The sequence below is a fragment of the Zosterops lateralis genome (assembly GCF_965231275.1).
Source record: "Zosterops lateralis genome assembly, contig: HAP1_HAP1_SCAFFOLD_222, whole genome shotgun sequence".
In the NCBI taxonomy this organism is placed as follows: Eukaryota; Metazoa; Chordata; class Aves; order Passeriformes; family Zosteropidae; genus Zosterops; species Zosterops lateralis.
The window spans coordinates 7,945-22,641 of NW_028154471.1; the positions used below are offsets into that span (position 1 = coordinate 7,945).

The 14,697-nt window shown below is 54.1% G+C and overlaps 1 long non-coding RNA gene across 1 annotated transcript; it reads left to right on the plus strand.

Moving 5' to 3' along the window:
* The first annotated feature begins 2,700 nt into the window (after positions 1-2,700).
* Positions 2,701-13,866, plus strand: LOC310923714. Its single transcript, XR_014592683.1, has 2 exons — positions 2,701-2,857; positions 12,105-13,866. It is a non-coding gene; the product is annotated as an uncharacterized lncRNA (long non-coding RNA).
* The last annotated feature ends 831 nt before the right edge of the window (positions 13,867-14,697 follow it).

The following is a 14,697-nucleotide window of genomic DNA, read 5'->3' on the forward strand; positions in this document are numbered from 1 at the left end:
AGGGGCCACTGGTGAGTGTGCAGAGAGTGAAGATGCGGAGGAAGGACCCCGCTGCAGTGCCAGGACAGTGAATGAAATCCTGGACGTCCAAGGTGGATCGGCAACCAGGAAAGGACAGGAAAGAATTCGTGGAGGATTTCTGTGTGAGTGCAGGGCCAGCGCCGTGGGCTGTAGGGAGGGGACAGTGTCACCCCACAGGTGCACAGGGCTGGCAGGGCTGTGGCTGTTTCCAGGGCTCTGGAAGAGCCCTCCTGCTCTGCTGGGCCCCCGCAGGGGCCGGGACCGACACCCCCGGCTGCCCCCGGCGCTGGGCAGTTCTTCTGGCCCCGGCTGTGCCCTGGCCCTGGCTGTGCCCCTGTCCCTTGTTTCTCTTGCTGCCAACTGAGTGAGGGGCACACAGAATGGGGGATCCCTCCTGTGTCCCCCGGGTGTTGGGTGGGGGGATGTGAGGGCTGGGCGTGCTCAGGACAGCCCCGTCCTCACAGCCATGGACTCTTTACTGCTGCAGGTGAGAGGTTCAGATCCCATCCCAAGGTCACCCTGGTGCTGACTCTGCTCGTGATGCTGGTCCTGGCTTTGGTGCCGGCCTTGGCTGTGCTGTCAGGTAAGGGAGGAGCAGCTGCCTCAGCCCAGCCCCTCGGGGCACAGCAGGGTCCCTATTGCCTGTGGAGGGGAATCCTGGACCTTCTCCTCTTCCCTCTGCAGGGGGAAGACAAACAAACATTGCAGCTTTTCCTGGCACTCCGCTGGCCTGTCCTGATGACTGGGTCGGGTACCGCAGGATCTGCTACTTCCTCTCGAAGGATCAGCACACCTGGGATCAGGGTCAGGCTCGGTGCTCTGAGCTCGGGGCCTCCCTGGCCGTGCTCAGGGATGAGGAAATGGTGAGTGAGGGGCTGGGGGTGTGGGGTGTCCGAGGGGGGCCTGGGGGGCTCCTGGGCTGGGGGTGCAGATCTGACTGCTGGTCTCTTCACTTCCCAGGAGTTCCTGTCCCGCCCCAGCCGGAAGGTCAATCTCTGGCTGGGGCTGCGCAGACGGGGACAGCAGCTTCAGTGGGAGGACGGCAGCAGCTTCAACTCCTCGTGAGTCCCAGGGAGCCGAGCAGGGCCTGGGGGATGTGGGCAGGGAATGGGGGCATGGGAGCACAATGTGTCCCCTGTGTTGCCAGCATTGTCTCTGCTCCTCCTTGCAGGGTTCCTGTCCTGGGCGATGCAGAGTGTGTTTTCCTGGCTGAGAATCAACTCAGGAGTGTGCCCTGCTCATACCTGATGCCCTATCTGTGCAGCAGGCCCCAAACTCGGCTGTAACAGGGGATGGACAAAGCATCTTCTCTGTGCTGGGCAGTCACAGCTTTGCCCTTTCCCAGACCCTGGGATGTCCTTCCTCAGGCACAGTGTCTGCCTTGCACTGACCCTCAGGGTCACCTCAGTGCCTGATCTCATGAACATCTCAGTATTTTGTCTCAGGGTCACCTCAGTGCCTGGTCTCCAGGAGATGAACGTGCAGGAAGAGGAGGTGATGTGGAAGCTGAGGTGTGGCTGCCTGGGCTGGGGCTGGGGGTTTCTTTCTCCTGGAGCCACTCCAGGACTCATCCTGTTTCTCTTGCACTACACATTTATACACTAAGCCTGTATATATATGTAGATATAACACTGTGGAAACAGGTTTCATATACCTTCTTCTAACACTATTTATACACAAATATTTCATATCTATACTGGTATAACACTGTGAATACAGGCAACAAACAAGTGCAATGTACAAACAGGTACAAACATGTGAATGTGACTGTGGCTGGGGCAAGGTGCCAATAATGCCAATGTGTGATTTGACCCCACAGGCACCAATACCTTAAGGGTGTGACTCAATCCTTGTGGGTCCATTCCAATTCAGTGGAATTCCATTCCATCCCTTCTGTGGGATGTCTCTTCCTGACCCCCATCTGTTTTTAAGGTGCCACTGTTGCTGTTTTTGTATTGTTTATAATTTTGGGGTTTCTCATTAAATGCTCGTGAAGCGCCCCCGGTGTCCCTGGTGTTCCCTCGGCGCCGGCAGCCCCGTCCCTTCCCCGCTCCCCCTGCCACGTTCCATCCCGGCTGGCGGAGCCTTGGAGCTGCCGCGGGGCTGCCCCGGGGGCCGCGCCCCGAGCCGGGGCCCCTTCCCAGCGCTCCCGGTGCGCCCGTCCAGCCCGGAGCAGCCAGCGAGGGCTTCAGCTGGGACGGCAGAGAGGCGCTGCTGGGAGCGACCCGCCTCACTGGGCTGGGCTTTGTTCTTCCCCGCCTCGGGAAAAAAGATTTCTGGAGTTTTCTGCCAGAAATCTCCCCCCTCCTCCACTCAGCCCAAGGGCCTTGGGGCTTTTCCCTTTTTTTTTTTGGCAAAATCAAAGCCATGCGCTGATGCTCCTCATTAGGGCCGGGAGAACTGAGGGCTTTCCTCGGAGGCGGTGGCAGCCAACACGCAGGGCTGGAAAAGGCGGGCCGGGAGGTGCGGAGAACTTTGTTTGTGTTTCCAGCTCAATCCCGCCTCGGGCCCGGGCCCGTCCCAGGGCGGTTCCTCATCTGCGGCTTTCCCCTCCCACAGCCCGGGGGCGGGGCCTGAGAGCGCGGAGCGGGTGTGGGCCGTGTGCACAGCCCGGGCCTCGCTCGCCGCCATTGGCTGATTGTGCCGTCGGTGCCGGTTGTGGGCGCGCGCTGATTGGGCGGAGCGGGGCCAAGCGCGTTGCCGGGGCCGCCCCCCGGGCGCCCGTGGCTGGGCAGAGGCGCCATTGTGGGAGCGCGTGTGCGGGCCCGGGAGCGGCGGCAGCGGCCGGAGCCCGGTGAGGCGGCACTGGCGGAGCTCGGAGGCGGCCCCAGCGCAGGTGGGAGCCGCGCTCGGTTCTGCCGGGGCTCGGGGCTGGCTGCGGGCGGAGGGGGCGGCAGGGGGCTCCGGCGGGTTCCTTGTGCCGTGTCGGCGCCGTGTTGCCCGTGGCCTGAGGGCGCTGCGGGAGCGGCTGCCCGCGCTCTCCTTCCCGCCGCTGCCTCGGCAGGAGCCGCTGCCGGAGCAGCGCCGGCTCGTCCCGGTTCCTGTGGGGAGGACGGAGGTGGCCGCCCTGTCCCCGGGGGGGGCTGTGCGGGAAAATTCCCAGAGGTGGCCAGAGGTTTGTGTCCCCACAGGAGCCCGAGGAGTCCTGTAAAAGTGACTTTATTCCTGAACAAAGGGAGAGGCCGTGCGGCCTTTGCCGGGGGGTCTCTCCAATTGGTGTAGGACGCGGCCTCCTTTTTCTCCTGATTTTCCCTTCTGCATCTCCCTGTCCCTTTGCCCCGTGGCGAAGGTCCTTGGAAAGTTCCGACTTCCCGATCCGCCTCCTGCATGTCCTCGTTAATATGCGCCCCCCTTTTGTAGAACATCCGATATTCACGGCTCTGCTCAGTCTTTGTTGTTCTTCTCCGTGTTCAGGAATTTCGCAGGGCCTTGGCTGAGCACAGTCCGTGTCAATGAGGAACATTTTCTGAAACTGATGGATTCTCCCGTTCCTCCCTTATCTCCCAGTCCCCGGCCCTGTCTCCAAGCAGATTCACTCGTTGACTCTGTTTTTTCTTGCTGGGTCCTCTTTGGTTTTGGGATTATTGTCAGTGACCTCAATTCTGAGGATAACGAATATTCAGTCTTAGAATATTTTTCAAAAGTTCGATAAGGGACAAACCAGTTCCATGTCCAGCACTGGGTGTTCCTGGCGATCAGCCAAGGGACCCGTGGGTGCATTAAGACAGTGTTATCTCTGTATTGTTACTTTACTAAGGCACATACATGTTCATGAGTTTCATGCATTATTCAAATATTCTTGGTAGCTTTCATTGTTATAGAAACTTTGCTTTATTTTGGGTTTCTGTTCTGGCTTATCTAAATAACATCCTGTGGATCAGGTCAATATATTTTATTTCTTCTTGTGGCTTCATCCTGTTGTTTCACACTTCCCAGATACTGAACAGGTAACAAATTCTTCTCTAATTCTTCTCCCGTGCTCTGGTTGGTGTCACCCTTATCACTTGGAGAGGTCAGTCAGCAGATGTGGGAAACAACCTAATTGCTTTACACAGTTCTCTCGGTTACAAGAAGTATTTTAACATTTTATATTTTGCTAAGGCCTGTGGTACAATACATTCATCACATAATTATTTCTATAAGCTGTAAGGTGAATACATCAACATAACACTCATCACACTACTATTTCCATGGGCTTTACTGTGCATACTAAAATGAGAAATAAGTTTTATAAGCAAGAAGCTAAAAGAGATTTTAAATTCCACTGTACTTGAAATCAATAACCACATATAAAGACTAATGCACAAATGTGAAAGCCAATATTATCGGGTCATTTTTAACAGTTCCTGTCCTTTTGTAGCCGTGTGTGGCTCAGGAGGCCTGGCTGCCACCTGCATCCCCTTGCTCAGCTGTGAATGAGCTGCCCTCAGCAAGGTGTGGTGCAGGGCCCAAAGATGAGAGTTGCTGTAGCACAACAGAGGAGAAAGAGCATTCGTTTAACCCCTGCTGTGCCAGGGAGCCACCAAACCGTGTCCCATTCCCATCCTTTCCACGTTTGGACCGGAACATGAGCTGCTTTCTTATTTCCTTTGTTTTCTGTTTCACCACTTTTCTGTTGTCATCTCTTTGCCAACAGCATCTTGAGTCATTTAATTTTCCACCCTGTCCTCCTCCTTCTGCTCACAGATAATCTGATCCCAGCCCGTGGTGAAATGTTGTGTTCTTGGTTTGAGTGGATTGGTGGGCCAGACTGAGGAGCTGGATCTGTCTGGTTGGTTATTATTTCGTGGACATCTTGTAATCTAATTGTGCCATTGGAATGATCAATGTGTTCTCTGGCTCCTGATGTGAATTGGTTTGGGTTCCCAGGGGCTGGTCCAGGGTGTTGTAGGATTTGTTGTGGTGGCCGTTCATCTTTTCCCCATTTTTGGGGGCTCCCTCCAGCCAGGGCTGCATCAGTTGATCTCTTTTCTCTAATTAAATCATCCCAGACTTGGATTCCCAAGTGATTTCTCTGAGCCTGTGGTAGCACAAACAGCCCAGTGGTCTGATGCTCCCTGTGTGACACAGACAGTGCCAGCACATGTTGGAGTGGGGAGAGGGATGATTCCCCCCACTTGTTGTAGTGAAGTTTTCACACCATTCTCCACTGGCTGTTTCCCTTTGCAGCTGAAGCAATTTGTGTTGCAGAGTCAGATCTCCTCCCTGTGGGCTCTGCCTTTGGCTGTGCCAATTCCATCTGTGCAAGCAGGCAGAGCTTGGGCTGAGGGGCAGAGGGAATCAGCCCAATTCCTCCCGCAGGCAAGAAGAGCCTGGTGCACTGTCCCCACTTTTCCCCAGCAGTGTTAATTTGCATTTCTAAAGCTCCTCTCCTGGCTGCCTGGAATGGAGCTTCTCTTCCAGAGCAGCCACTGAATGACTCACATGTGCCTCCCCACAGTCTGCTTTTGTTTTAACTGTTAATTTAACTGTTTAATTCTTTTCACTGTTTGTGCCTTAAAGGGTCGCCTTTAAAGCCCTTCTAGTTTTGCAAAATGCAGCCTAAAGGTGAACATCGAAAAACCTAAACCGAAATTTTGCCATCACTAAGAGCCTCACACAAACATAGACAAAAACATTTCAAAGTAATCAAGTTTGATTTACTTTTCCTCCTGGGACTAAGAATTGATTCTCACCCCTGGTCCAAATGTAACTGACAATATAAAAGCAGGATTATTATGAGAAATCATTGTGGTGGTGTAATCTTGTCACAGAAACGGTGAGAAAACCAGAATTTCTCCTACAATATTTTCAGTGTTAGAGAGTCAAGGCGTTACTTGATTTTGGCCAGGATGTGCAACAGAAATCATTTCATCCACTCGTAGCCAGGGTGTGCAGAGAAAATCATTCCATGACACGTGAGTTTTACTGGATTTTTCCTAAACTTTCTACAGTCTGAACCCATAGAAATCCTTTGGTTTGATGTTCATTGCTTCCAAGTCGCTGAGTTCTGAGTATTTGGTTTCCTATTGGAGCCAGATTTCTTTGCCTCTGATGTTAATTAGGTCCTCACTCCTGGATTTCCTCATCAGCCTTTTCCAGACCAGGTGTCTCCAGCTATTCCAGGGCAGTGTCTGGGGCAGATGTTGGTTGCTGTTTGCTGATGGTCGTTGATGTTTTGTTGATGGTCGTTGTCTTTGTGGGTGTCTTTTGGGCTCTTCCCAGTCTGCTGAGATGTTAAACTCATTTCTGTTGAGTGCTGTAACATCCTTTAAAAGATAATATTTAAAATTCCTTTCCCAGGGCAAAGGCAAACCAAGCCTGACTAGAGAAATAAGATTTTTTTTTTTTAAATTTGAACTTGGTATATTTTGGAGCAATGTGATCCCATCCAGCCCCGTGTGTGAGTGTGACTGAGAGCCAGAGTGGAATTGTCCCGTTGTGTTCCCCAGCCCCTGTGGCGAGTGCAGGCACAGAAAGCCCTGAAGCTGAAGCAGTGGCAGCAAGGCTGGGCCCCCAGTGTCTGGAGATGGCCCAGGAGGTGCCCAGGCAGACTATTCCAGCAGAGGATCTGTGGGCAGGCACAGGGGCTTCCCCCGCTGTGGAGCCCTGGCTGCTGCTCCGGTGCCTTCAGGGCGGGTCAGTCGTGGCCTCCCATCCTCCTCCTGCAGCCGGGAAGTCCAAATCTCCTTTGGGCCTTGCGAGCCCTTGAGCCCAGGGTGAGGGGTCCCCCCGTGCTGAGCTGTGCTGGGGCTGTTTCTGTGCTCAGGGACACTTGGGATGGGCCACTTGGCCCCCAGTGGTGCTTCTTCCCACTCCTCAGGCAGGGCCCCATGTCCTGCTTGGATGGTGTGAACAGCAAAGTCCCAAGGCAGGGTCTGTGCCAGCCCAGCTTCCAGTGGGAGAGATTTCACAGGAGACAGGATTCTGGCCACAGGCTGCTTTAAATACACATCCCTTATCTCCAGCCTGCACTAGGTGGAGAATTGCCAGGGGAAGGAATTCCAAAGATCAATTCCAAGGGAGATAATTGAATATCTGCCCTGGATCTGGCTCTTATTCTTGCCAGAGCCAATGGCAAAAGCCCCACCTGTGGCCTCTTGGTTTCTGTCAGCAGCTTCCAAAGGTGTTTCTTTATTTCCCCATTCATTCTTTCTACCTGACCTGAGCTCTGGGGGTGCCAGGGGTTGTGGAGGTCCCATTGTGTTCCTAAAGCTGCCAGAACCCCCTGAAGGATCTTTCCTGTAAAATGAGTTCCCCTATTGTAGTTTATTGCTCCCACAATCCTTTCTCTTGGAATTATTTGTTTCAGAAATAGCTTTCTAAGTGATCCAGTGATTACTGCAGAAGTCAGAATTGCCTTTGGCCCCCCTGTTGGGTGACATGGTGTCAGCAGGAGATATTTCAGCCTTCCTGCTCAGGGCATTTCAGTCCCAGGCTCTCACAGGCACACACAGCTCTGCCGGTTGAGCTGACCATGTGGGGGGTAACCTGTGCTTTGTCTGATTCCCTTTCCTAAATAACAGCGTGTCTTGTAACTCTTTTCCCTTCTGCTGCCCTTGGAGCCCCATCCAGAAACACCTTTTCTCCCTGAGGCCAGGGAATGTCTCATCAATCTCTCCCAGCCTGGCTCTGGAGCTCTGTCACCTCAGTGCAGTCATGGGTTTCTCCCCAGCCCCTGTGCAGGCTGTTCCAACAGGAGGCTGGGTTAAACCCTTCCCCTGTCCTCACTTCTAAATCCTCCTGTGCCACTGAACAAGTTTCCTGCTGTAATAACCCAGCCCTGCTCTTTTGGTTCTCAAAGCCTGAACTTGATGCCAGACTTGGACAAGAGGAGATCCTTGTGCTGTCAGTTTTCAGGCCTCAGGTCCCATTCAAGCTGTGGCTGCACAATTCTGCAGACAGTGGGGCCACTCTGGCCACTGGGTTAAACATTTTAGCACAAGAATTCCTTTGGCCTGGCCCTGTTTAACACTCACATACAATTCCAGTTCCTTTTCTGAGTCTGGAGGAGCCGTGGCTGGGGCATCAATCATTTTGGTTTTTTTTTTTCATTTCTCAAGTCTTGTTCCCTTTCCCATGTTCAAACCATAACACCGAGTTTGTCTGGGGTTAAAAAGTCATACAATGTTTTAGCTGGAGCAGAGAATCCTCAATCCAGGTCCTGCAATTCCCAATTGTGAAAAACGAGGTTCACTTTTTGGTAAATTTAAAAAACTATGTTTAATAAAATAATTAAGACAATTAGGAGATTAAAAAAGCCAAGTACGGCCGGCCGGGTGACTCGGCATTCAGCCAAGTCCACACTTTGCTTTCTCAGAGACACTCGTTAAATACCCTTCCCGTTATATCGATATATGAATATTCATAAAATTCCATAAACTAGTTTCCATATTCCAGGAACTGTTTTGCATGGCCCCTCCTTGGGTCCGCCTTTTTAGAGCATGCGTGTTTCGTGGCTGTGTCCTTTTTATCGCGTCCAGCTTGGGCCTTGGTCCGTGCTTTCTGCAGGTGGGAGATGCTGATAGTTGGTGTATCAATAGCAGGGTCCTCTTTACATGTTCACTGGATGTTATCCCAACCAAACAGACAGTTTAAGCATACTTACATCAACCACTCCCATTGTATCTAATCTTCTTTTACCAATAGCAGAAATAAACTTATATCCTATATCCTTACTATGTTATTAATCATATAGCACACATCTTGCGAAAAGCCAATTTTATAATACACGCATATAACACTCCCTTGCAATAGGGTTTTGCTTTTAGACACCACTCGTGCTGTGTAGTGACATCCGTGGACGGCAGGGACAAGGAACTCTGCAGAGCTGAGATATTCTAGAAACACGTGGCTTTATTACAAGGGTGGTGGGTAAAGAGGGCTTTGCCTTCAGCCACCAGCCTGGGCTGGAGGGAAGCCCCGAGAGAGAGAGGGGAGAGAGAGGGTAGAAGAGAGCTCAGGGGTAGAAGTGAGGTAAGAGTGGGGGAAGGGATAAGACAGCAGGGATAAGAGAGAGGGGGCAAGAGCGTGGGGGGAAAGAGCAAGAGAGCAAGAGCAAGAGAGAGGGCACCTTGTTACAATCCATTCTCTCTCTTTTTGTGTTGAATATTCTAATTCACAGTGACCAACCGGTGCAAGATCCAAAACCTACAAACTTTGCATGCAGCCTATGAGAACTACTATATTACCATGTCATGTTATATTCTAAACTCTAAAGACTACTTTTCTTATCTGCTTTTTCCCTGATCCCTTGCAAAGTGGAAAGGCTGCATTCCTGAGTCCTTTTGTTTCTGCCCTTCAACCCATCTCCAGCTAATCACCGTTTTCCTGCCTCCCATGCCTACATGTCAAAGCTGGCTTTCATTTCTATTGCACTCACAGGTTTTTCATCTGCAGGATTTCTTGCCAGACAATCATATCCATAAGTCCTTCCTGTCCCATCTTTCCCAACAGTGCTGGTTACTTCAGAGTACATTGGAGAGGCTGGGAATCTGATTTTCCCCCTTTCCCTGGGGCTGCCCACACTTGTGGGTTCACTTCAGCACAGGCCTTGCCAGACATTTGACACAGAGGTACAAGAGAACTGGCCTCTGTATCACCTTTTACAATATTAATTTGCATTCCCAATTTAGCCATCAAAGGCCTTCCCAGTAAATTACAATCACAATGAGGAGCAAATAAAACTTCCTGCATTTCAAACCCATCCCCGGCATCTGCTAATAGTGGTTGAATAAAACACAGCCCCTCATCTTTCCCACTTGTCCCCTGGATAATCAAAGCCAGTTTTGGCCTTTTCCCCCCTTAGGTCTGAGATTGAGAGTGGGTGGAGAGGCCCCTGTGTGTATGAGGAAAGGCCTCGTGTGGATGCAGCCCCAGGCTGAATGTTGTCAAGGGCTCCAGTGTGGTGGGTCCCTGGTGTAATGGGAGCTCTGGCAGCCCTAGGAATCCATGTCCGTGCAGGGCTGGACTTGCTCCTGCTGAGGGTGCTGCTGTGTGTGCTTGCAGTGTCCCTGTGGGCTGCAGATGGATCCCTGCTTCCTTGGCAGGGGCTGTTTGGGTGGGCTCTCCCCTGCCGAGGAGGGCAATGCCTGTGCCAGGTGCTTGTGGCCGAGCCCGTCCCCTCGGTGCTGGGGCCCCCTTGGGCCCTGGGCTTCATCCCTCAGGGGCTGTGGAAACTCTGCCATGGCCTTTGCCTTCAGCTTGGCCTTTTCCTGCTCCCTTCTTGCCTTCACCTGCTGTGCCTTTGTGCCCAAGTGCTGCAGGGGCTTCTTGTGCCCCTCGTGCAGCCCCCCTGAGTGCCTGTGGGTGCTCATCCTCTGACAGCTGCTGAGCTTTCTGCACAATCATTCCTTTCTGCAGGGCCCAAACAAGATCCTTCAAAGGTGATCTGGATCCTTGCAGGGATAATGCACATTTCCCAGCTCTTCCTTCCTTCCTTCCTTCCTTGGCGCTGGTGCTTGTGCTGGCCGTGCCCTGCAGAGCCCGTATCCCAGAGCCGGTGCCTGTGGTGCCGCAGTGTCCAAAGGCGGCTCCCCCGGCGGGCAGGGCCGGCAGCTCCACGGGGCCGGGCAGCGGCCGGGGCGTCCCGCAGCCTCCTGGGGGCCGGGGGCCAGTGCCGGCCCTGCCCGGGGGGTGGTGGGGTCAGGCAGCGCCCGGCGCTGAGCCCCGGCTGCCCCACAGCCCCGGCCCGGCCCCGCAGCTCCCCACAGGCCCCCAGCCCGTGCTCCCGGTGCCGCCCCTCTGCGCCCGCTCCTGCCGCTCCCCAGCACAGAGAAACCCCCTGGGATCCTGACCTCCTTGTTTGCCTCTCCTGCCAACCGGGGCTACAAACCATCTGCATCAGCTCCCAGAGTTTCAGCATTACACCCTGCTTGAAAACGTCCCAGTCCTCAGTATTTTTCTCTTCCTGCTCTTTTCCATCATCCTCTTTCTCACCACAGAGATTCCTCCTGCTGCCTCTTGCCTTAACTGTAATCCTGCAGCCTCCCCTTCCCCCTCACCCTTCCCAGCACACCAACACCATCCATCCCCTGCTGTCTAAATCCCTTCTGGACTTCCCTTCTTGCCCCTCTGGCTGTCCATGTCCTTAATTACCTCTGGGAGAATGATGCCTTGGGAAGGCTGGCCTGAAACAGAGACTGGACAGAGCTAGAGAATAAAGCAGATATTTATTGAAAGCTCTTTAGGGCAGACCTTGGGCAGGGCAGGAGCCTGACCAGGGCTACACTCAAGGTGGACTTGAAATGGTCTCCTCATGGACGACTGGTCACGAGGTCCTAAACTTTGCTGTTTTGGTCCATTTGCATGTTGGGAGCCCAGTTGTCCAGCCCCAGGCTCAGGTGGTGAGGTGTCATCCTTGTTGTTTCTCTCTTCAGTCCCCCCGCGCTGTCGTGGCGGGAGCGGCTGCAGTGGGGAGCGAGTGCGGCGGGAGCGGCCGAGAGCCCACGCTGCCAGGCCCAGCAGCCCAGCGCTTGCCCCAGCCCGAGCTGCCCCAGCTCCATCGCCGGTGCCCCTCCGGTAGGGAGCCGGCAGTGGGTGCTGGGCCTGGGGCAGGAGGGGAAGGGAAGGAGAAGCAGGGTTGAAAAAGCAAGTGTTTAAAGGATGCTCATGGGAGGAGAAGGTGGGATTGTGCAGGAGAAAGAGGAATAGTAGGAGGAAATGGAGTGTTGGAAGGAGTAGGGACACAGGAGGAGGAGGAGCAGGAGGAGGAGGCAGCAGAAGGTTCCACCCCTCCCTGTATCTGCACCCTCCCCCCAGCCCCAGGAGTGTTGCCCCCCCACATGCAGCAGGTGACCAGGAGGAGGATCCCAATTTTCGTGGGGGTGAATCTTGATGTTTCTCAGCTTCCATTGGCTAAATGTTGATGCTTTGGTTTTTTGGAATGGGCTGAATCTTTGTATTTTAGAAGCGGTTTTGGCTGAGTCTTGATGTTTGGGGAGTTTATTATCTGTGTCTTGATGTTTGGAGGACTTTTGGGCTGAATCTTGGTGTTTTGGAGGTTTTCACAGACACAAGGTACCCATTGACTTCTTGAGAATAACTTGGCGAAGGAGGAACCCCCAGCCTAAGGTGCTTTTCCATTTGTTTTTTCCCCAAACCAGGATTTTTCATTGCCAAGGAGTGCCCAGATGGAGGAGGGAGGAAAAGCCCCAGAGATCCCGCAGGAGGAGGGGCTGCAAACCCAGCCCAGGGAGCTGCGAGGAGGAAAGAGCCGCCCTGTGCCAGGAGGGCGGCTGGAGATCCAGGTGGAGCTCAGAGCTGGTGGAGAAGCCTCATGGAGGGGAGAAGCCCCACAAGTGCCTGGAATGTGGGAAGGGTTTCAGCTGCAGCTTCTTCCTGAAGAAACACCAGGTGATCCACACTGGTGAACGGCCCTTTGAGTGTGGGGAAATGTGGGAAGAGGTTCAGTAACTGCACCATCCTTATGTGCCACCAGGTAGTCCATACTGGGGAACGGCCCTATGAGTGTGGGGAATGTGGGAAGAGCTTTGGATGGAGCTCTGAGCTGAGAAAACACCAGCGTGTCCACACCGGGGAGAGGCCCTACGAGTGTCCTGAGTGTGGGAAGAGGTTTCAGACCAGCTCTGATCTCCTCAAACATCAGCGGATTCACACGGAGGAGAGGCCCTTCTGCTGCCTCGACTGTGGGAAGGGCTTCAAGCACAACTCCAACCTCATCAGGCACCAACGCATCCACACCGGGGAGAGGCCCTACGAGTGTCCTGAGTGTGGGAAGAGCTTCTCCACGAGCTCTCACTTGACCAGACACCAACAGAGGCACCATAAGGGAAGCCCCGCGAGTGCCCCGAGTGCGGGAAGAGCTTCGTGCGCTGCTCCAGCTCCATCCCCCATGGGAGGATCGGCGTTGGATGGTCCCCAGTGACCCCGTTGGGCAGAGCCCTGGTGATCCGTGGTCCTGGTGATCCGTGTTGGGAAGACACCTGGCTGGGGGGGGGGGATCCACTGGTTCCTGTCTCCCTGTGGGCACCTGGATGAACACAGGGGCAGGAACATCCATCGGGACACAGACGGACATTGGGAATTCCTTGGGGGGAGCAGACTTGTTGTCTTTCAACCCCAGAAAATCTTTTATGTTCAATTCTGTCTTCTGGGGGTATGGGGAGACAGATGTAGTGCTAAGGGCAATCCTGCCCCTCTATATTGCAGCTGTGTTAATTACTGAAGAGTGAGAACAGCCTTGCCCTCACAGCTATGGGTGTGATACAAAAGTGAGTTAGTTGGTAGAGAGTCAGTTGGCATCTGCTGGCCGTGCTGTGAGGAGGAAGGGACAGGAGGCTGGGCAAGGGACAGATAAGGTGAGCCACTGCATGAGGGACAGACAGGGTTCAGTGGCTTTTCTAGGGACAGGAAGCAGTGAGCTGGAACTGCCAAAGAAAGAGAGAAGAAGGAGAAAAAGAGCCTGAGCTGTGTGGAGCTGCCTGGAGGATTGCTACATAGAAAAGGTATGAAGAACTTCTAGATAACAAGGTGCCGATACTTAAAGGCCTCTGAAGTTTTTTTGAAGCACTCTGAGTTCATGGCCATCTCAACTCCAACATGGGGGCATCAATAAATACTGGATAGTCTTGGAGGTGTTTTCCAACCTCAGGGATTCCATGATTTTGATTTCCTATTGCCCAAGAGTGTCTTCCACAGCCAAATGGTGATGATCTGGGGCAAAGACCAAGATTTTGGAGATTGCGGTGGAAACCCCTCCAAAAATGGTACTTCCCTCCCATCTAAGCATGTGGATCCTCAGCTGGCACAGACAGGGAAATCCTTTTCTTTTGGCCTTCATTTGCTTTTCATTTCTCTTCATTTAAAATATCCAACAGTGTGGTAAAAATAAAGACATGGAACTAAGACATGGTTGGGATGACAGGGGACATGGACATGGAGAGTGACATGGGGACACATGGATATTTGGGGGGTACATGGTCATTCATGGGGACACGGGGGGAACACGGGTACAGATGAGGCCGTGGGGGACAATGACAGGGATGGAAACATTGTGGGGAGACAGCCACGGGTGAGGACAGGGTGGGCCATGGCCATGGCCGGTGCCATGGGGGGAACTTTTAGGGGCTGTGGGGGATGCTGGGTTTGAGGGAGCTGAGGGTTCCTGGGAAGGACATGGGGCTTGCTGAGGGCTTTGGGGACCCCAGGCCCAGCGGCTCTGGCTGTGCTGGGAGACCCTGGGGGAGGTGCTCCAGCAGCTGCTCCCCGAGACCAGGGCAAACTTCAAAGCTTTATTGGGAACACTGGGAGCAGCCGGGCGGGGACACAGGGACAGCTCTGGGCACGGGCAGGGGGGACACACGAGGCCCCCAAAATCATCTCAGGGACGGAGCGGGGGGTCCCGGCCGGGCCTGAGGCCACGGGGAGGGGCTGCGGCCGCCGGCGGCTCAGGAGCTCTGTGGGCAGAGAAAAGGGGGTGACACCGGGCTGGGGGGCCCTGGGCGGGGGGGGCACACACGCTCTGGGGGAGGGGGGACACGACCCCCGGGACCCCCCTGACCTTCTTGCACAGGCAGAGGCCCAGCCCCAGCGCCAGGAACACCGAGCCCAACACGAAGCCCCCGATCCCCGTCAGCATCTTGCTGCGGGCGGCATCCGGCGGCATCTCTGGGGGGGCCAGAGGGGTCAGGACCCCCCAAAACCTCTCACCCGCACCCCGAGCCCCTCCGGCCTCCC